We start from the raw sequence: 22,017 nt of genomic DNA, 5'->3' as shown, positions 1-22,017 counted from the left end.
GGAGGAGGGGAGTTATGGGGGGAAAAAAAGAGGAACAAATGTAATCTGAACAATAAAGATTTAATAAAAAATAAAAAAAAGATAGATAGATAGATAGATAGATAGATAGATAGATAGATAGGCAGGCAGGCAGATAGATCGAATTGGTCAGAAATCATTTAAATATTCCCTAGTTCTTTCCTCAAACTAGCACAAAATCATATTCTTTTATCTATTTCTGCCTAATTCTACTCCAAAGCTAATTTCTAATCACTACTTTATATTGGTGTAAATTGCCTTCTGTGTAGGAAAATTAAAAGAAAAAAGAACATATGCATGTTATTTTTAATTTTTATTATTTTTATTATATAATTCAAAGAGCAATCAAAGTGTGAAATAAGCAAAACAAAAGATGAAATGATAGCTTGAATAATGAAAGTACATCACTTCAAGGATTTGTCCACTTTGAATTTATTTTTTTTCTTCACATTTTGCTCTATCTTGATATTGAATCAACTCATTTGTCCCATTTTCTTTCACAGTTTAATAATTCCTACTGTTGATGCTGGTCTCATGAAAACTAATTAGTACTTCATCAACAGCAACTAATTTCTGAAAACTTTGATACAAATAGCTTTTGATGTGTTCTGGGAATGACAATTGTTTGCTTTTTGTTGTTCGTATACATACTAGAGATAAAAGCTTCAAGAATCTTGTATCACTTTGCTGGTTTTGTGGAATGAATGAGGCAGATTATTCTGCCTGAAAACCTTTGCTTTATAGAAAGTGTGGTGTGGGGACAGGGGGATATACCGTTTGCATTTCTAAAGACTTCGTATTAAGCACCTTTGCTGTACTTGCAAATACCTTAAAATGCCCTGGCAAGCCCCAGAGAGTGTAGAATCGATGTAAAATGATATCAAATCAGAACATGTTTAATTTTTCTAACATTTATTCTCTTCCATTTTATCATGGAATCATTCATGATTCTCAAGAAATACCTGAAGCTTCTTTTAACAGACACAACTGATTTGGTCAGGCTATCCAGGATAATCTCTCTTTTGATTAACTCAAATTCCCTCTGATTTGGGACCTTAGGAAGGTTTAGAGTAGATGGATTATAGAGTTAAGGCTGGATAGAGAATGAAGTAAAAGCTGAACAGGATGAATAGATGTGAAAAAAGAAAGTGAATATGGCAAAGGATTATAAGTATGGTAGATCAGAGGGAGTATAAAGAATAGTATCCTTTTGAGATACGTAAAGTTTAGTTAGGAGAGGAGGGGGAAGACAGACAGTTTTCATGCCAGACAGGTAATGACACTGGGGATACAGCAGTGCACCAAGTAGAACAAATTCCCTATCTTCATGGAGCTTACGTTACAATTATAAGTAAAACCTCGGATGTCAGAAGGTAATGATTATAAAGAAAGGAGGATAAGAAAGCTGGAATTTTTCTGTTCATATTATCTTTTGATGTAGGAGACATTACAATCCTAAATAGGGTGGTCAGGGAAGGCCTCTTTGAGAAGATAGTATTGGAACAAATGACTTGAAGAAGGTGAAGTAATAAGTCATGAAGACAGAATTTTGTCAGACTACAGTTTACTGTTAAGGTTTCAGCTTTTAGTCTAAAAAAGATGTAAACCCATTGGTGGGTTCTGAGCAAGGGAATGACATCTTTGCAATTTATTGCAAAAGGATCAATCAGGCAGCTTGTTGAGAATTAGTTCTAGGGTATTAAAGATGAAATCAGGTAGGCCAGCCAGAAGGCTTTCTCATTAATCCAGACAAGAGGCAATGGTTCAATGAGGAATAATGAGGGAGGTGAGCAGGGGTCAAATTTGGGATATATTTTAAAACTGAATCCAACAGAATTTATTACTCTTTTTCTCAAAGTCATCCAGAGACAAACTGGATGTGAAAATTGTTCCAAGATCTTTTGTTAAACAAATAGAAAGTTAGACATGTGTTTCTTAACATGAAGAAAGAAGAATACATTTGGGGAGGGTGGATAGCACAAAATGAGGAGCTCATAATTTGGCCATGCTAACTTTAGATTTCTAGTACACATCCATGTGGAAATGTCATGTAGGAGCCTAGGAAAGAAATATGAGCTGAAAAGTCACATTTGGGAATGCTAAGAGTATAGACGATAATTAAAGCTAAGAGGCTGAAGAAATCACCTAGTTAGGAAATGTAGCTGGAATAGAAAAGGTTTAAGACCTGGACTCTCAGGGCACCTTAATGTTTAGGGATGAATATTAAGGGGTGAGAAAGTAATACTCTTGAAGAGTTTTACTATAAAGAAGAATAGAAAAATGTGCTCCAGCAGTGGCTGGAAGGTGATATGCGTTGATTGAAATATTTTCTTTGTTTAATTGGGAAAAGTGCCATCATATATGTGTACTGACCTAATACTAACAAGAGAGGAAGAGAAGAGAGAAGGTAGGAAAAAAATACTAAAACAAAGTCCTTAGTAAGCAAGAAAAGACAGGATTTAGAAGAAAACAATTGTGAACCAGCCCTAACCGGTTTGGCTCAGTGGATAAAGCATGGGCCTGCGGACTCAAGGGTCCCAGGTTTGATTCTGGTCAAGGGCATGTACCTTGGTTGCGGGCACATCCCCAGTGGGGAGTGTGCAGGAGGCAGCTGATCAATGTTTCTCTCTCATCGATGTTTCTAACTCTCTATCCCTCTCCCTTCCTCTCTGTAAAAAAATCAATAACATATATTTTTTAAAAAAACACAATTGTGAACCAGCTATTAAAATTGCTACTCAATTCTTCTTTATATTATAAGACACAGAAACAGAGAGATGCCTTTCTTAATATTTCTGTTCTCTATTGCTCTTAGAATCGGGGCACAAATTATTAGCAAGGCCAACTGTGGCCTCAAATCAACCAGACTTGACCTAGTCTCATCTCTCCAGTCTCAGCTACATCCAGGTCCCTTGTTTTCTGTGCTCTACAATGATTTAACTTCACCTCCTGGACCCTGCCACATTCTTGTTGCCATGGCGCGTGGGCACATGTTACCTCTGCCTGGCATTCCCTCTGCCCCTGCCCTCATGTTTTTTAATTAAATCCAATTTTTTTTACATATCAGCTTCATAATCTTTTTCTGAAGGTAATATTTTTTGATCCTCAAGTAGTCAAATCATTTTATTAAACATTCTCATAGCAAAGTAATTTTCCCTCATAACTTATCAATTGCAATTTTATACTTGATTCTGTGAATCACTTAGATTCCAAGAATTGAAGATTTTCTAAGATTGGATAAATACATATTTTTTAGTACAAATGGATTTAGTTCAGGTAACCTAGTATTTAAAATGTGTTGGTAGGGCTGAATCAGAAGGTTCCAGGCTCAACTTTCAAGTCTTATTTCAGAAGAGAGTCAGGTAGGAAACTGTTATCTCAGCCACAACGGGAGGTTATTGATCCCAGAGCTGATGCCAGTTTCTAGGACTGTAACAGTGAACTGATAATCAGATGTCACCCCACATACTTTGACCCACAGTCCTCTGCACCTTCAAGATGCCCTAGTTCTGTTGCCTCTATGTCCACTAAACTCAGTTCCCAATTCAGATCCTGCCCAAGACATTGGGATCCTATCCCAAAGCCGATGTTCTGGGAAACAGCTGTAGTTGTAAATTTTCCAGCCTCTGCAATTTAGAAAAGGCACCAGAGGAGATTTTAGCCGACACTGAGCTATCCAAGAGATAGCTTGTCTTGGGTGTCCTCAGACAGTAAAAGAAGAATTGCCAAATAAAATTTTTTAAAGATAAAATTATGAAATCAGGGTAATTTTATTGCATATTTCAAGAAAAACATTTCCATCACCAATTAATACAAATAAACATTTATGTTTTATGTTTTGTCTCTGAAATCACAACCTTAGACCTATCAAAGACAGAAAAGATTACTCTTACCTCATTCCCACACATAAACCTAATCTCAGTTTATGTTGGGCAAGGTATTTTGTCCTGGATTACACAGGCTCAATCTTCTTTTATTAATAGCAAATATAAATGTGCAAATAGAAGTTCCTTTCTCCTTTGCTACTTCCCTTCTTTCATTCTTCTTCCCCTCCCTCCCCCCTCCCCCTTGTCTCCCCCACTCTTTTTCTCTCTCTCCTCCATCTCTCCCTCCCTCCCTTCCTTCCTTCCTTCCACAAATATTGCCTAACTTCTGTGAATCACCATCCATATTAGGGACTGAAAATAGAAAGAGGAAACAGATCAACACAATTCTTCTTTTCTACAATTTAGTCTAGGTGGGAGAAAAGATTAAATAAATGCTAGAAAATGTCTGTAAACATTAAAGAGGAGGGAAACAAAAGAGGAAAAAGAAAAAGAAAGTGAGCTGTTTCTCTAATACCTAGAAAATATGGATTTAGCCTATATGTATATGTAGAGCACACAGACTCTTTTACCTCTTTTGTGGTTTACTGATGCATGATCATTATTTCGAAGTCGTCTCTGATGTTTTCTTAACAGCATCTAATTACTCTGAGTCTTTGTCAATAAATTTTAATCATTTCCCTCAGGAAGTAAATAAGGACTAATTAAAATGTGATAACTTATTCTATTGATTCTTTTGACTACATTCCCTCTTTACATGTCACGGCAGAGGCAGTGATAAATACAGGAAAGTGGCTTCCATAACAAATAGCAAACCTCATCAGAGTAGACGATTTAGAACAGCTATTGTGCTCATGCTAGAAATCCCTGTCTGTAGTTCCCAGATAGAATGATATTTAAAAATAGTTTTAGCATCATCCCCAATGTTTTCCAACTGTTATTCATGGATTTTAGGTTTTCAAATCTTAGGCACAGAACTGGTAATAATAACTATACATTAATATGCAGTTAGAGGATGAGGATGCTTTTTTATTACAACATGGACTTTTATTGCTTATGAGCAACATTAAATCATGTCTAAATTGCTTTCCTTTTTACTAGTCTAATGTCAAAGTTTGAGTGACTTACTTAAAATGGGAACAAAGGATTCAGTAGAGTCCACAAGCACATGATTGTGTTGGCAGAAACCATTCTTTCCATGAACAATATGCTTGTGTGATGCACAAAGCCATAAGCACATCTCCCAAGAGCTCTATGAAAATCAGTCAATCATCCTTTTTCCTCAAAAAGAGAAAAACTACAGCCCAGCCAGCATGGCCCAGTGATTGAGCACTGACCTATCAACCAGGAGGTCACAGTTCCATTCCCGGTCAGGGCATATGCCCAGGTTGTGGGCTCCATGATCCCCAGTGTGGGACATGCAGGAGGCAGCAGATCAATGATTCTCTCTCACCATTGTTGCTTCTATTTCTCTCCCCCTCACTCTTCCTCTCTAAAAATCCATAAAAATATTTTTTAAAAAACTACAAAAGGGCACATCTCTCTCCCACCACTAAAAAGGAACATTTACCTCTATGTCACTTGTATCACATTTTTTAAAATATATTCAGAACATGGGTGAATTGAACATTGCTCCCAACACTACTGCATAAGTATTTCCCATTAAAACTTTCCCATGACTGGAAAACCCTATATAACAATAAACATAAATTCTATATCCAAATTGAATGCACTTAATTTCTAAAAGAAATAGAATATATAAGTTTTAGATTAGGGGAAAACAATTTAATAATATTTGTTGGCAGAGGTCTAGAAAAACAGGTATTTAGGCATCACTGGTAGCAATTTAAATTAGAACATTTTCTTCTAGTTAGAAAAAATGTGAAAAATGTGTGAGAAACTACAAACATAATTATTGCCCTTATCCCAGAAATTAGTCCTAAGGAAATTATAAAATAATCAAAACAAATGTCACAAAAAGTAACTGGGGTAAGGAAAGCTAATTGTATGGTGTTTTTACTTATGTTGTTTTTATTGATTTTACTTCTACACTTAAGTTTAATAGGCATGCATAAAAATGCACACATTTTCAGCTTACAAGCTGATGAGCTTTGTGCATGTGCTCATGCATGTAACCACTCCACAAATTAAGATCAAGAACATTTCGGCCCCGGGCTGGTAGCTCAGTTGGTTAGACCAATGTCCTGATATGCCAAGGCTGTGGGTTTCATTTCTGTTCAGGGCAAATACAAGAAGCAACAAGAAGCAACCAATGAATGCATAAATAAGTGGGGCAACAAATGGATCTCTCTCTCTCACTCCTCCCTCTCTAAAAATCAATCAATACATAACATTTTAAAAAAAGAAAAAGAACATTTCCAACACACCAATGGCTCCCCTTTACTAATCAGTAACAAGTCCTCGGAGTTAAGCATTTTTCTGATTTTCATTACCAAAGATTAGTTTTCAAACTTCATATAAATGTACTTTTTCTGTACTAATTATTTAACTGAATGTTACTTCTGTAAATTTCATTCAGGTTTTCTTAATGCAGCAGGTTTGTTCTTTTTAATTGTATTGAGTATTCTCGTTTTGGGAAAAATATTTTTCATTGGAAATAGATCTGAAGGGTATCTTCACGAGGATAATGTGTGTGTTATTATTAACCTGACTATTATCAGGTTACAACTATGAACACCTGGGCCTCCAATCATACTGGAGAGCCTCTGGGAAAACATAAAACTCAGAATTGTCCTTTCAGAGGTAGGAGAGAAGCAACACATGATGATCAATGATAGGTCCCATTGCCAAGAACTAGCCCCAGTACATGAACCACCTGTAGAGCTGCATGCAACCATGCACAGCCAAACAGGTCCTGTGTTACGTAATTATAATACTGAGAAGTGGGAAGGGCGCTGATGGAATTAGGGGATGATTTTCTTAACTTCAAAACATTCTTTGAGCCTAGCTGGTTTGGCTCAGTGGATAGAGTGTCAGCCTGCGGACTGAAGGGTCCCAGGTTCGATTCCGGCCAAGGGCACATGCCCAGGTTGCAGGCTCAATCCCCAGTGCTGGGAGTGCAGGAGGCAGCCGATCAATGATTCTCTCTCATCATTGATGTTTCTATCTCTCTCTCCCTTTCCCTTCCTCTCTGAAATCAATGAAGAAATATATAAAAAAGCAAAACAAAAAAAACATGCTTTGATATTAAAAATAAAAACATATTATATAAATATATTCAAGAACACCTATAGAGAAATCTATTTAGAATGATTCTGCTGGTTGAAATATTAATGTTTCCCACCTTATTATAAAAATAATCTAAATATATATATATAAACTGCATACACTTTCTTTCCTATTAATCTGCTAAGTGTGCAAACTTCCAGTAGAGACACATATTTATGAAGTATAATTAGTCATCTTTGCCTCAAACACTTCTAAGTGACATCCCTAAACTATATTAATTATGACTTAAGTAGGCAAACTAAATAGGCACACATTGCATGGTAAAGCCTCATGCCTGATTGTGATTTGACATTTGTAATATTCTTTTCTTTTTACAGAAGTATTTGTGCAAATATACGAACATTTTATTGTATATTTTTTTCACTTTCAAAAGAAAACAAAAGGCACAGTGAGGTACTAATACCATCGATAAAAATTAAGTACTTCAAACCATTTTAAAAACTTTTTTTTAATACACATACACAGAAGAAATGGTATAGTATACCAGTTATGGTACATCTCTAGAATTAGAATTTTAGAATTTAAATTTTTAATCACTCACCCACCAGCTGAGTAAACCTGAGCAAGACATTCATTTATTTTTCTTCTTTTATTAAATCTTTATTATTGAAAGTATTACATATGTCCCCTCTCTCCCCCATTGATCTCTCACAGCCCGCCCTGCCTCCCACCACAGGCCTTCACCAACCTATTGTCTGTGTCCATGGGTTATGCATATATGCATATGAGTTCATTGGTTGATCTCTCTCCCCAACCCTCTCCTGCCTTCATTTATTTATTTTTAATCTAAGTAATCCCCTCAGTAATTAGGGGATGATAATTCCATCTATTCTTCACTCCTTAAGTTTCCTGGGTGTGGTGATGTGTGAAGAGCTTAAAACCTTCTGAAGGTTGCTGCCACTGGGAAGGAAGCAAATATTGCTGTTGGTGTTTTCATGTCAACTAATAAACTTTATTCCTCTGAGGGTGTCTGGGGCATGTAATCTGGTGTCTCAGTTGATAAGGGTTTTCAGTGACTTTTCAGAGATTGTACAAAAGTCTGCCCTTTATTACAAAAATTGATCTTGGATCTGAAAGGTCAACAAAGCAATGGCTTTGCTTTGGTTCCTAAGACTCCCACGAAATAAGCTGCCTGTAAGACAGTTTATCTGCCTTGTGAGTTAACCCCATCTGTATTTGCACCTGTGATTTCTGGGAGCCTGTGCATTTCGAGCGTGCACGTAGAGTGCTGCAAACTTCCCCTCAACTATAAAGAACAAAGTTTTAACATTACAAAATGTACTTCAAGGAAAGCCCTTTCTAAGCCAACTGCATTTAGCAATCGGGGGCAGAAGTGACTGTGCTGCGAAGCAGGTGGAGGCATAGAATTTGCTGGTGCAGCTCCAAGCTGCCACTGCCTTCAGCTAGAGAAGACATGAATATGCTCACCCTCGGCATGTAGCCAAGATCAAGAGCACTTTGCTGTCATAGCCAACTTACTCAGTGTGAGCACATTTCTCTAATGCTTTACAAAAATAAAAATTTAATGCAGAGAGTGCCATGAAAAATGGCAGAATAAATTCTTGTTTTCATAGCCTCTCTGCCTAAAACTTACTGAAATGAATAAAAATTAGAAATAAAAACTACCACTATGCTTGGGAATTATCATCTGTCAGTTACAAAAAAAAAAAAAAATTTTGGACCAAACTGAGAGACTCTGATTAGCATAGACTTATCCCCAGTGGGGAAAACTATATCTATAGGTGTAACACATAAGACAAGGAGTTGTGAAGGGGGCCCACTAGCAACTCCTAGTCGGGAGATGAGGCTGGGGAGTGAACAGGTCCTGGGAGGAAGGAGAAAAGCATCCTGAGGGACTCACTCTATCACAAAGAAATGGCAGGGGCAGGTAGATGTTTAATTTATAGACTTCCTAGGCAAGTCATATTATTCTGTTTAAGCTGATTTTCTCCCCATAAGTAAAAATCTGGGTAGATGGGAAACTGTACTGACTGAAAAAACATGAGCAAGGAGAACTAGTTACATGTCTATACAGATGTAGACTTTTATTTGGGTGTCCAATCCCCGATGAATCTAAGGAGTAAGAAATCAGAGAAGCCCCCCAACTCAGAATCCTATATAATAAAAGGGTAATATGCAAATCGACCGAATGGCAGAATGACCAGTCACTATGACGTGCACTGACCAACAGGGGGTAGATGCTCAGCCAGGAGCTGGGCTGATGGCTTGCGAGTGCAGCAGTGGTGGTTGGCTGCCAGTCGGACATCCCCTGAGGGATCCCAGACTGCTAAAGGGTGCAGGGTGGGCTGAGGAAACGCCCCCATGAGTAAATGAATGTATTGCACCAGGCCTCTAGTATTAAATAAACGTAAAGAAAAACTGCTTGATGGTAACAGTTACTAGCAACTGCAGCTTCTTTTTTACACTCTTCAACCAAATGAATGCCTGAGAAGGTACACAAACCAGCACTTCCTAACCCTAAAATTTAATTCCTAAATGATACCTCTGAGGTAAGGGAGTAAAGAAGGAGGAAAACTGGGAAATAATTAAAAAAAAATTCCACTCATTAATGATGGTTTTCCCTACTTAAGCTGAATACAAAGGATAAACCAACCAGCATGTACCACTGCAAATGTTAAAAAAAAACTGTCAAAAGAAATTGGGGAGGAAGAAAAAAACAAAACATGTACATGGCAAACACAATTACAGAGAAACTTTGGAGAAGTTATGTAACAGTTGATCGATACATTTCTTTCTGCATTGCATTATTGAACACTACTTGATGATACAAAAGGAAAAAAGAGAACAACATGAAATTGGAGCCACATTAATTAAAAAATAATTTTAGGTGTAAAAAGCAATCTCAAACTTCAACTTCTCTAAGACAAGCATGAAATAGGAGACTGGAACAGTGGCACGGGTAAGACTTTCAGAAAATTATATATCCCCAAAGGAAAAACAGAGGGAAATTCAGATTCTAATATTTTTCAATGTACTTAAGTTATATGAATATAAAATGAGTCTGGATGGGGTTTACTCCTTTCTTCCCTCTTCTATCTGTTTCAACATTTAGAAAGAGTAAGCTGTATCCTCCCTGGCCAGTTACAGTGTTATAGGGAACCAGAGGCCCGGTGCACAAAATTTGTGCATGGGGAAGGGTCTTCTCAGCCCAGCCTGAACCCTCTCCAATCTGGGACCCCTCGGAGGATGTCTGACTGCCAGTTTAGGCCCGAGCCTGTCTAAACTGGCAGTCGGACATCCCTCTCACCATCCTGGACCTCTGGTTTCTAATTGCTCACCTGATCAGCCCTCACTGCCTGTGTATGCCAGCCTAATCACTCCCAACTGCCACCCCTGCTGGCCTGGTTGCCCCCAACTGCACCCCCTCCACCAGCCTGGTTGCCCCTAACTGCCCTCCCTGCTGGCCTGGTTGCCCCCTATTGCTTCCCCTGTCAGCCTGGTCGCCCCTCATGGCCCCCCTGCTGGCCTGGTCACCCCACGCAGATTGCTTGTTCAGTTATTTGGTTGTCCCTCACTAACACCCCTGCTGGCCTGGTCGCCCCATGCAGCCTGCTTGTTCAGTTGTTTGGTCATCCCTCACTAACCCCCAAGCCGGCCTGGTTGTAGGCAGCCATCTTGTGAGGGCATGATGGTCAGTTTGCATATTATCTCTTTATTATATAGGATGTTAGAGAGCCTGTTTGTACCTCCCTAATTTTGCCACCATAAAAGATGTTATGGCTGATCTGATGGGTAAGAGGGTTTCCCACAATGAGCTCTATTTTCCTAATGGGTTTGGTTGCTTATTCCAAAGACAGACTTTTCGTTACTTTTCTTTTGCATTCTGAGCTCAGGCACAACATGTTCCACATTGCCTCCCCTTCTGCCTTCTGTGTGTAGGCAATACACGCGAGGCAGACATGCCAGTCTCTCTGTAGTAAGACCTTCTTCATGTCAACTTGGTTTTTCCCATTCAGGGAAAAAGACTGGAAAGACTTCAACCAGCATCAATAGACCAAGGTGCATTTATCAAGAGTTTATCAGAACCCTGTATTTTAACAAATGATTTCCCAAATTTATCAAGCAGCACTATATTTTTTTAAAATATATTTTTATTGATTTCAGAGAGGAAAGAAGAGGGAGAGAGAGATAGAAACATCCATGATGAGAGGGAATCTGCTGCCTCCTGCAACCACCCTACTGGGGATCAAGACTGCAACCCGGGCATGTGTCCTTGAACAGAATCGAACCCAGAGTCCTTCAGTCCACAGGCTGGTGGTCTACCCACTAAGCCAAACTGGCTAGGGCACAGCACTTTATTTTTAACTTGGCTAATGATCCTGTGGCAGGATAGTAAGAAGATAGGAAAAGTCCTGGGCAAGTGGAATAGGAAAACTGAGACAAGAAAATTAAACAAGGCCAACCAATGTGAAGTACTTACAGCCAGCTAGTGAATCGCAAGACCTTATCTTCCCCAACCAAGGGCACTTGAGAGCAAATGGTTTATACCTTTCTGGCTAATCAGAGAATACAAAGCTTATATCACATGGGCTGGGAAATAGAGACACAGACAACAGTATGGTGGTTACCAGAGAGAAGGGGGTTCAGGGGATAGAAAAGGGTAAAGGGGTTCAAATATATGGTGACAGAAGATTTGACTTGTGTGATAGGCAACATCAATGCAATATACAGATGATGTATTATGGAAATATATACTTGAAACCTATATAATCTTATTAACCAATGTCATCCCAATCAATTTAACTTAAAGAATCACCTTATTTCAGAAAAAATAATGGTGAATATTTAGCCCAGTAGAATATCCCAATGCTTTTGAGAATTCTGACATCTGTTCTGAAATCAGATAAGGACAGAAGTAATCCTAGTGGCAGAACCAGACTTGCTCCTTCCTTCAATATGGGGAGTCAGACAGCATGTTTTACTTTACTTTCTTAAAATCTCTTCAAGATCTGTGTTAACTGGAAATCAAATGTAAAAAACAGATTAAGTTTCTTCATGTTATGACTTTTTTTGACATTACAGCAATGTACCTTTGATACAGTAATAGCCTCATTTTTTTGAAACTTGTCAAACATACATACAATTTGAAGGAATAATAAAGTGGAATCTATATATCTTCCTTTAAAAATAAATAGTGGGTCATTCTGCTATGTTCTCAGGAAGTTGCCGTTATGGTGACATTACCCTAAATCAGCAGTCGGCAAACTGTGGCTCAGCAAACTGGCTCATGAGCCACATGCAGCTCTTTGGCCCCTTGAGTGTGGCTCTTCCACAAAATTCCGACTTCTATGCATGGGCCACGAAGTTTCAATTGCACTGTACGTGCATGCCCGCACATGGTATTTTGTGGAAGAGCCACACTCAAGGGGCCAAAGAGCCCCATGTGGCTCGCGAGCCACAGTTTGCCAACCACGGCCCTAAATAATTCAGCATACCTTACCACATAGCCACAATGCCATTATCATATCTATGAAAGTTACAATCATTCCATAACATCTAATATCTACACTAATAAAAGAGAAACATGCAAATTGGTGTCACTCCACTATGCCCACCAGACAATCAGAGCAACTATGCAAATTAACCCAACAAAGATGGCGGTTAATTTGCATACACAGGCATGGAGCAAAGACTGAAGGCTCTGGCGGGAATGAAGACTGAAGACTGAAGACTGAAAAGTCTTGGCTTCTCCGCTGCGGCTGCAGCAGAGAAGCCAAGCCTTGCTGTGGCCGGACCAAAGGCCTGGGTCCTGGGTGCCGGAGGAAAACCGGTGCCAGCAGCCAGGGGAAGGAAGGCCTAGCATCTGGCCCAGCTACATGGAGAGAGGGGAGAGGAGGGGCCTCGGGCCGGAGTCCACCTCAAGGAATGTCCAGTGTCTGCGCCCCGGCCGGGCAGAGGGAGGGGAGGGCAGGGGTCTCAGGATGGAGTCCACACCGAAGGAGGGAAGGGGAGGGTCCTTGGGCTGGAGTCAGTAGCGAGGAACACTGGGCACGCGGAGTCCTCCTCCAGGGATGCCCAGCATCCACGCCCCAGCTGGGCAGAGATGCCCAGCATCATTGGGCCGGAGTCCACAGTGAGGGATGCTTGGCTCGGTGCGATGCCAGCCCAGCGTACGTGCTGATGGAGAGGAGGGGAGGAGCCTGGGGCCGGAGTCCCTGGTGAGGAATGGTGGGCTCTCGGTGACGCATTCAGCTTTAGAAGTTATTTATTAACCATCAGTAAGTAAATAACTTCTAAAGCTGAACATGTGTGCTTGGCCAGGTGAAGAGAGGGGAGGGGAGGAGCCTTGGGCTAGAGTCTGCGCCCCGGCTGGGTGGAGGGAGGGGAGGGGAGGGGCCTCAGGCTGGAGTCCATGGCAAGGGATGCTGGGCTCCCAGCAATGTGAGCTCAGCGTCCTCGCCCAGGCGGAGGGAGAGGAGGGGAGAAGCCTCAGGCGGAGGGAGGGGAAGAGAGGGGCCCGAGGCGAGGGATGCTGGCATCATTGCAGGCCAGGCTGAGGGACCCTCCCCCCATGCACGAATTTCATGCATCAGGCCTCTAGTTAAAAATAAAAGGACATATCCACAATTCCCACTGGCATCACTTACCTTCCCATTTCTAATCATGAATAAATGTATTAGCTGTTTACTGTGGGAAAAGCATTGATTTAGAGTCATGGGATCTTGGTCCAGTCTTGATTATGTTTATGAATGAATTAGAAAAGGGCATTTAATTTGTCAGCTTCATTAGCTGGATTAGATTACGTGATCTCTACGGAACCGGAAACTTGTACATTCCTGATGTCTCCTTCAGGACACTCTTTGGGAAGTTTTTCTTTGACTCTCAATTGTGTTAAGCTTCACATGACAAATTTACTGACTTTTATGTTTTCTATTGCTGTGTAACTAAATATCACAAATGGAGTGGCTTAAGTCAACACAAATGAATTACCTCAGAGGTTTCATAGGTCATAAAACTGGACACAATGTGGCTGGATCCTCTGTTCAGAGTCTCATGGGCTGAAATCAAGATGGCGAGTGGAGTTGCAGATCTCTTGGCTCACGACTCTCTTTCAAGTTCACTGATTGTTGGCAGACTTCATTTCCTTGTAAGTTTGGGCTGAGGTCCCCAGTATCCTGCTAGCTGTTGGCTGGGGCCAGCTCTCAGCAACTAGATGCTGCCTGCAGTTTTTTACCATGTGTCCAGCATAGATAATTCGTAGCATGAATATTTTCTTGCTTCCAGGACACCTGGACTACTTCTTCCTAAGAATTGTGGAGATTATACAGGAAACAGGAAATCTTGAAGTTCATCTTAGAATTCTTCTACTAAGGGCTATTTCAAATTCAATGTATAAAAAATGCAATGGATTGAATGATCATAAATATGTAAGAAGTATTTGAAATATGAATAACTTTCTGTGGAAATCATTAAAAATATTGAGTCAAACATATTTCTTATTTTGAAGTGGTGAAAACAAATTAACTCGTTTTCTCTAAAGACTTAAAACATAGGAGTATCAAAAGAGAAACTGAATTTAAAAGTATGACAAATATCAGATCAATAAAGTGATTTATGTGGAAATCCTGAAAAATATATTCTATCATATGTTAAATGCAATCAGATTGTTCTACCAGGTGCAAAGAGTTTAGATCAAAGAAACAATGCACATATTTTTTTAAAATATATGTTTTTATTGATTTCAGAGAGGAAGGGAGAGGGAGAGAGATAGAAACATCAACGATGAGAGAAAATCATTGATCAGCTGCCTCCTGCATGCCCCACACTGGGGATTGAGCCTGCAACCCAGGCATATGACCCCCCACACTCCAGCCAGGAATTGAACTATGACCTCCTGGTCCATAGGTCTACCCTCAACCATTAGGCAACACCAGCTGGGCGAATGCACATATTTAAAAAATATTTTTAAAACTGTTTAAAAGAATTTATGAAGATGAAAGATCAATAAAGGCAAACACATTCCATGTCATTAAAAATAATTTCAGGGATTAAGGAATCCTTATGACTTAAAGACACAGTTTCAAAGCATTTGGTGAATATTTTGAATGCTGCAGGCAAACATAGCATTTATTCTCAGTTCAATAAAAAGTAAAGTTCTACTATACACATGCTAGGTAATGGGGACAAAGAGATGGGGGAAACAAAATTCAGATGCAAAAGGTTATATAAAACATATTCATTTAACAAAAAAAGAAAAAAAGGAAAGCTATTGTTCCAAGAGCTACAGGTACGTTATCAAAACAGATGGCTTACAAGAGGGAAGACAGCCCAGCCAGTGTGGCTCAGTGGTTGAGTGTCAACCTCTGAGAAAGGAGGTCACTGTTCAATTCCCGGTCACAGCACATGCCTGGGTTGTGGGCTCGATCCCCAGTGTGGGGCCTGCAGGAGGCAGCCAATCAATGATGCTGATCTTTCATCATCGATGTTTCTATCTCTCTCTCCCTCTCTGAAATCAATAAAAACATTTAAAAAAAAAAGAGGGAAGACAGACATTGGTCAAAAATATCACAGAGAGATATTTTGAATGATAAAGTTTGGTAGGCTATCATAGCTTATAACAATGAAACATACTTGAATAAATGATCATGGCAATTGAAGTCGGAAATTATATTGAAAAGGACCTTAGTTTCTCCTTTGGTAACTGTTTTTTATTCTATATTAGTTTCAATAGTGAGGGGGTACGAGCATATGGAAACAATCCATCATGTTTTTTATTTTAAAAACAGTGAAATCTTGTACGAGATATCTCTGTGCTAGGTGAACAGGACTAATAACACTGTCAAACACAGTGATCCCCTCCTGTTTCTAAAATTAGACATGTTTTGAATTTTTCACATTGGACTTTTTTTTAAAAAAAGGGAAGGATTTAAAGCAGAATGTGAACTGCTTTTAACTAGTTCAAAATCAACTGAGCCCAACAGCTATGAAAGCATAGATGCTCAGGGCTAAGGCATAATTTAAGGGCTGTCCCTTTTCATCCCTCACACATAGAGAATCCAGTGTCCTCCAAATTCTGCTGGAACATCACTAATCCTGAAGCAACCTCCTCTTTTTGTGGAAATTCTATTTGAATTTCTTTATATTCAGTCCAAATTAGTCTCTCTCTATGCTACATCATTGACTCCATTTCTGTCTCTTGTATTTCTGGTGACTCCTCTACTGAACAGACCACTGAATGTTTTTTAATGAGCCTTCCTCTACTTCTAAATTAATCTTCTTTCCCAAGCAAATAGCCCTGATTTCACTCGAAATCAGACACATTTTTTTTTTGCTGTTAAATATGATCATGCTAGCTTTAGATCACTGTTTTAGCTTTCAGAAATCTTTTTGGAACATGGTTATAATTGCACATTTTTGTCTTCTGCAAATTTGTTAACAATATTTTTATAATATCATCCCATAAATCAGTAGGAGTGAGACGAAGACAGGGTAAGTCTCGGTGCACATCTTGGGACACCTGCTTTGTGACTGAAATCAACTCAATTGTTAGTTTGCTTTGAAGACACTGGAATTACTCCCACCTTTCCAAAATGGAATTAATATTGGGTTCAACAAATGTCCCGGTGAAGTCTAGATGCAATATGCCTTTGCACCTCACTAATCTACTTGAACAGTCACACTTTCCATAAGGAAAACGAAACGATCTGTTTATGCTTTGCCATCGCTGCATCACGTCCATGCCCTTTGATTCCAAGATCAAATGTCATTCCAAAAATACCCTACAAACAGCTATCACAGATCCTGTCCACTTTGACTCCAACATAGATTTAATCATTTCTATCACAGAAACACAAGTTTGGAGTGTATCGTGGCAGTGAAGGAGCAAAATTCTGGAAAGAAAAAAAAAAAGCCCCTGAGTTTGTGGCTAGCTAATTGACAAGTATGCAGATGAACTTTATCCCTTTGCAAGATTCATCCAATGGTGTGGCTCTTTAGAAAGAAACCCTGTGCGAGGCTGAGGTTTTCTGATGCATAAAGATGTGCTCTAAAAATGCCAGGGAGAACATGCATTGTTGTGGTTGTCAATGGAATGTGTTGTCAATGGAATGTCCCTTCAGTAACCCCTGTGGAAATCACAAAGCTCCCCACATTGAGTCGTGAAGGTCGCCCTGCATAAATCTGTCTACATTCATGAGTTGCTACTGCTAACTGCCACCAAGCTCAGTGTACACTCCACGCTGCGGAAATGGCAGACCTCATTGGCTGAAATCCAAGCTCCTACATTTCAAATTTATTCTTATTTATTTTTAAAGCAGTACCGTATCTATTGAGAAACATGCCCTTGAGCACTTGCATATCTGAGATAGAATTTGTTAATGCTCCTACGATTTGAGGGGTATGCACATTTCAAAGGAAAAATATTGGTTCTAGCTCCTTCTATAGAGTTATGAAACAGCACATTCTTGGTCTCTTACAACAATGACAAATTTAAATAACTAGGCAAAGAATTGTAGTTTTCCTAAGCGCTGGCAGCTAAAGACAATAATTTTTATTTATATCAAAATAATAATAGTTATAACATATTTCATGGCCTAAAATTTCCTTTAAGCAATATTGATTTATTTTAAAAAACACTATTACGGAGAAGATATTAATTTTAACATTTAACAGATACGAAACATTGAAAAAGGCCAAGATACTTATTCAAGTTACACAGTATTTAAGGACTGTTATTTAAAATCTGATCCAAGTGCAGTGCCCTTTCAATTTTGGATCTCTGATTTTCAAGATTACAGGTATGCAATTTTTAATTAATCACACAATTATTTTAAAAGGACCCAATCATTTCTCTGCTATTAAATTCAGTCTTTACTTGTCTATTTATATTAGCTTTATTTTAATTGTGTTTAAATACCTATAACCCATTTGTGAATATCATCTCCTATTGCGTTAATCTATGTTCCAGCTGTATTATACTAGTATCATCTGAAATGTGTTTGGTTATTGAAAAATCAGTTGTGATATGGTATTTAAATCTTCATTGTCCAAACACATGCCATGTTGTAAATTAACATCATGTCAGAAGTTCAAATTAAATTCATAAATAGACCAGCCTGAAAAACCGAATTCATGACAATAAGAAAACACAGGTTAAAAAAAATTGATGAGGAAAACAAAACAAGGATACAGAAGTCAAAGAGAGAGTCAAGAACCAAAAGAATCCAATATGTAAGTGATGGATGCCTCTGAACTGGAGAGAATAAAACAAATCAAACACAATGTTCAAAGATGTAAATAAAGTAAAACCATTGACTGAAAAAAGACCTACAGAGCCAAAGGGCTTAGTATTATACAATGGTTAAGAAATGGGATTTTGAGCTATGGAGAATTGTTGTGTGGAGTCCTGACTCATCTCTCATTATTGGTACAGCTTTGGGTAAGACATTAAAATCCACAAAGATTCACTATTTTCATATGTACAGAGCAGGTTGTACTGAGGATCAAATGAGATCAGGTCTACAAATGGCTTAATCAAGTTTTGAGCATAATAAAAGTCTTCAATATATGTTTATGCTTATCATTATGATGATGACAGTGATGCTGTATAATTATTACAGGCTTGTGGAAAATATCAATTTAAATAATAAATACAGCTATTTTCTATTGAAATTTTTCATAGTGAAAAATTTTGCAAACATCCTTGGTGGAAGAAACCAAAACAAAAAATAAAACACCACATAATGGAAAAACCACTTAGGAATTTTACGTTTGAGCAGTATTCAATACATATATAATTTTTTTTAGTCCAGAAAAGGTCACTTAATACAAAATTTGACAAGACATTTTAAATTAATGGGAAAAGTGTATTCAATATATGGTATAGCCATTTGAAATAAAAAGGAACAAAAGAGAAAAATCGTCAATTCACAAGTGAAGCAATACAAATGGCAAGCCTATCTTTAGAGCAGGCTTAGGTTGATAGCAAAGTAAGTACATAGTTTCTATTAATCCCTTCCCCTAACATGCACAGTCTCCTCAACTATGGCCTGAACCAACCTTGTACTTTTATTGGTACTGACATATCATTATCCCCTAAATTAATAGTTTACATTAGGGTTCACTCTGTATATGCTACAGGTATCAAACAGAATAGTTTCACTGCCCTAAAAATTCTCAGTGCTCTGTCTATTCAGCCCTACTTTCCCCCTAACTCCTGTCAACAATTTCTCTTTTTACTGTCTCCATCATTTTGCCTTTTTCCAGAACTCATACATTTGGAATTAAATAGTATGTAACCTTTATAGATTGGCATCTTTTACTTAGTAAAATTTATTTAAGGTTCTTCCCTGTCTTTTCATGGCTTCATAACTCATTTCTTTTTAGCATGAAGTAATATTCTATTGTGTAGATAATCAGTCTATTTATCCATTCACCTACTGAAGAACATTTTGGTTAGTTTCAAGCTTTGGCGATTACAAATAAAACTGCTATAAACACAAAACTGCTTTATTTAATCTATATAATAAAAGCCTAAGCAACTTTTATGATGGAACGACCAGAACAACCGGTCGCTATGATGCACACTTACCACCAGGGACAGATGCTCAATGCATGAGCTGCCCCCTGGTGGTCAGTGTGTTCCCACAGGGGGAGCGCTGCTCAGCCAGAAGCCGGGCTCATGGCTGGTGAGAGCACCTGTGGTAGCGGAAGCCTCTCCCACCTCCGCAGCAGTGCTAAGGATTGGAGCCAAGTGGTAAGGAGCAGGCGGGCGGTAAGGAGCGAGGGGTCCGGGACTGTGAGAGGGATGTCTGCCTGCTGGCTTAGGCCCGCTCTCCGCAGCCGGACATTCCCAGAAGGGTCCCAGACTGCGAGAGGGTGCAAGCAGGGCTGAGGGACCACCCCCCCCCCCCCCGCCAATGCACAAATTTCGTGCACTGGGCCTCTAGTATATACATATTAAAGATTTTAATTTGTATGTCTTAATAACAAGGTCCTTCTCTATGTAACCAAAACACATAAACATATTATCCTCTCAAGACATTTAGTTTTGTACAATTCAATTATGTAATATAAATTTATGTCCTCTAATTATTTTATAAATGCTTTTCTGTTTCTGGATACAAGGTTCAATTGAGGATTACAAAATTGAGTTTAACTGTCATGCCTCTTTAAACTATAACAGTTTCCCAGCACACATCTTTTTACTTATTTTCTTCACAATATTGATGTTGTTTTGTTTTGTTTTTAAATATAGGCTACTGGTTTTGCAAAATGTTCCTTGACTATGACTTGCTTAATTGTTTCTTTATCGTTGCCGGTGACATTGTTACATATGTGACACTGTGCCTTCTCAGCACTTTTCATTGGGAGCATGATGTCAGTTTGACACAATACAGTATTGGTGATGCTAATGTCAGCAATTGGGTGAGTCTATGAAACTTGTTATTCTTAAATCTATCTTTATTGTTGAAAGTATTACAGATGTCCCCTTTTCCCCCATTGACCCCCTCCACCCACACCTGTCCTCCCTCAGTCCTTCACCGCACTATTGTCTGTGTCCATGGGTTATGAATACATGAATATACGTTCTTTGGTTAATCTCTCCCCATCCACCCACCCCTGCCTTCCCTCTGAGATTCATCAGACTATTCCATGCTTCTAAATCTCTGGATCTATTTTCATCAGTTTATATGGAACTTTAATCTTGTCCTCTTATAATACTTTGAGATTATGAAAAAAATTTTCTCCTTAATAATCTTTTATTCAGTAATTTTAGTATCTACTGAAGATCCTTATCTGAATCAATTATTTCAGTTGGAATTGTAATGTGGTGATTTCCTATTTCCATCATTCTTTTTATTTTACTATTTATATTTTGTATAAAGGGATGACTCTCTGCCTGTTCTCAACACTATTTTTAGTACTGCCATTGAATTATAGATTCTTTTATAGTCATTGTGTTATATATAAAAGTGTTTTCCTTCTTTTTGATGCTCAAATTGTCAATAATGTAGCCAGTGAGAGCCATTTAATCTGGTTCCTATAAATTTTTAGTTTGTCTTCACCAGTTTCTGAGCACTTTTTAAAAACATTCTTGCACAAAAATATCTTACCTTATACCTCTCTTGTCCAAGACTCAAAATAACTCATTTCTCTAAAGAGCCATGGGAATGCCTTTACCAGGAAATTTTCAAACCAACATTTGTCTGTTAGGTACAGTTGTCATTGTTGCTGGGGAATTATTAATAAAATAAAATAAAATTTTAATTTAGGTGTTAGAAGATGTTTCAAAGAGTAGGATACTCTTACCTTGGAAGAGCTCAGTGTCTAAAGAAAGATAACAGAGGTTAACACTAGCTTTAAATGTATATGATAAGTGCTTAAATAAAAGTATGTACACAATTGAATGAGCAAACTGCTGGCACATCCCCAGTAGGAGGTGTGCAGGAGGCAGCTGATCGATGTTTCTCTCTCATTGATGTTTCTGGCTCTCTATCCCTATCTCTTCCTCTCTGTAAAAAATCAATAAAATATATTTTTTTAAAAAAAGAAAGATAACAGAGGTTAACACTAACTTTAAATGCATATGATAAGTGCTTAAATAAAAGTATGTACAAAATTGAATGAGCAAACAGAGAAGGTTACAACTATACCTCAGGCTGAAGTGAGGGATGGTTAGCAAAAAAAAAATAATATAAAATCAGAAAACAATATTTAAGTTTTGTCTTCAAAGATTTTTCTGATTTGCCAGATAAAGAGCAAAAGAAAAGAGTATCGCTTGATTAGATATAGACAAACAGACTGATGATAGATATAGATAAATAGGTAGAGAGATAATAAATAAATAAAAATAAAGGAAACAAAGGACACCTAAGAAAATTGGTGGCAGATCAAGCTAAGTCTAGATGGGTAGTTTTTAGGTATTTGTTGTTGTTGTTTGTTTGTTACCAGAACTTGGCAGTGG

The sequence above is a fragment of the Myotis brandtii genome, unplaced genomic scaffold, assembly GCF_000412655.1.
Source record: "Myotis brandtii unplaced genomic scaffold, ASM41265v1 scaffold1137, whole genome shotgun sequence".
NCBI classification, from domain to species: domain Eukaryota; kingdom Metazoa; phylum Chordata; class Mammalia; order Chiroptera; family Vespertilionidae; genus Myotis; species Myotis brandtii.
This window is presented reverse-complemented; position numbering follows the sequence as displayed.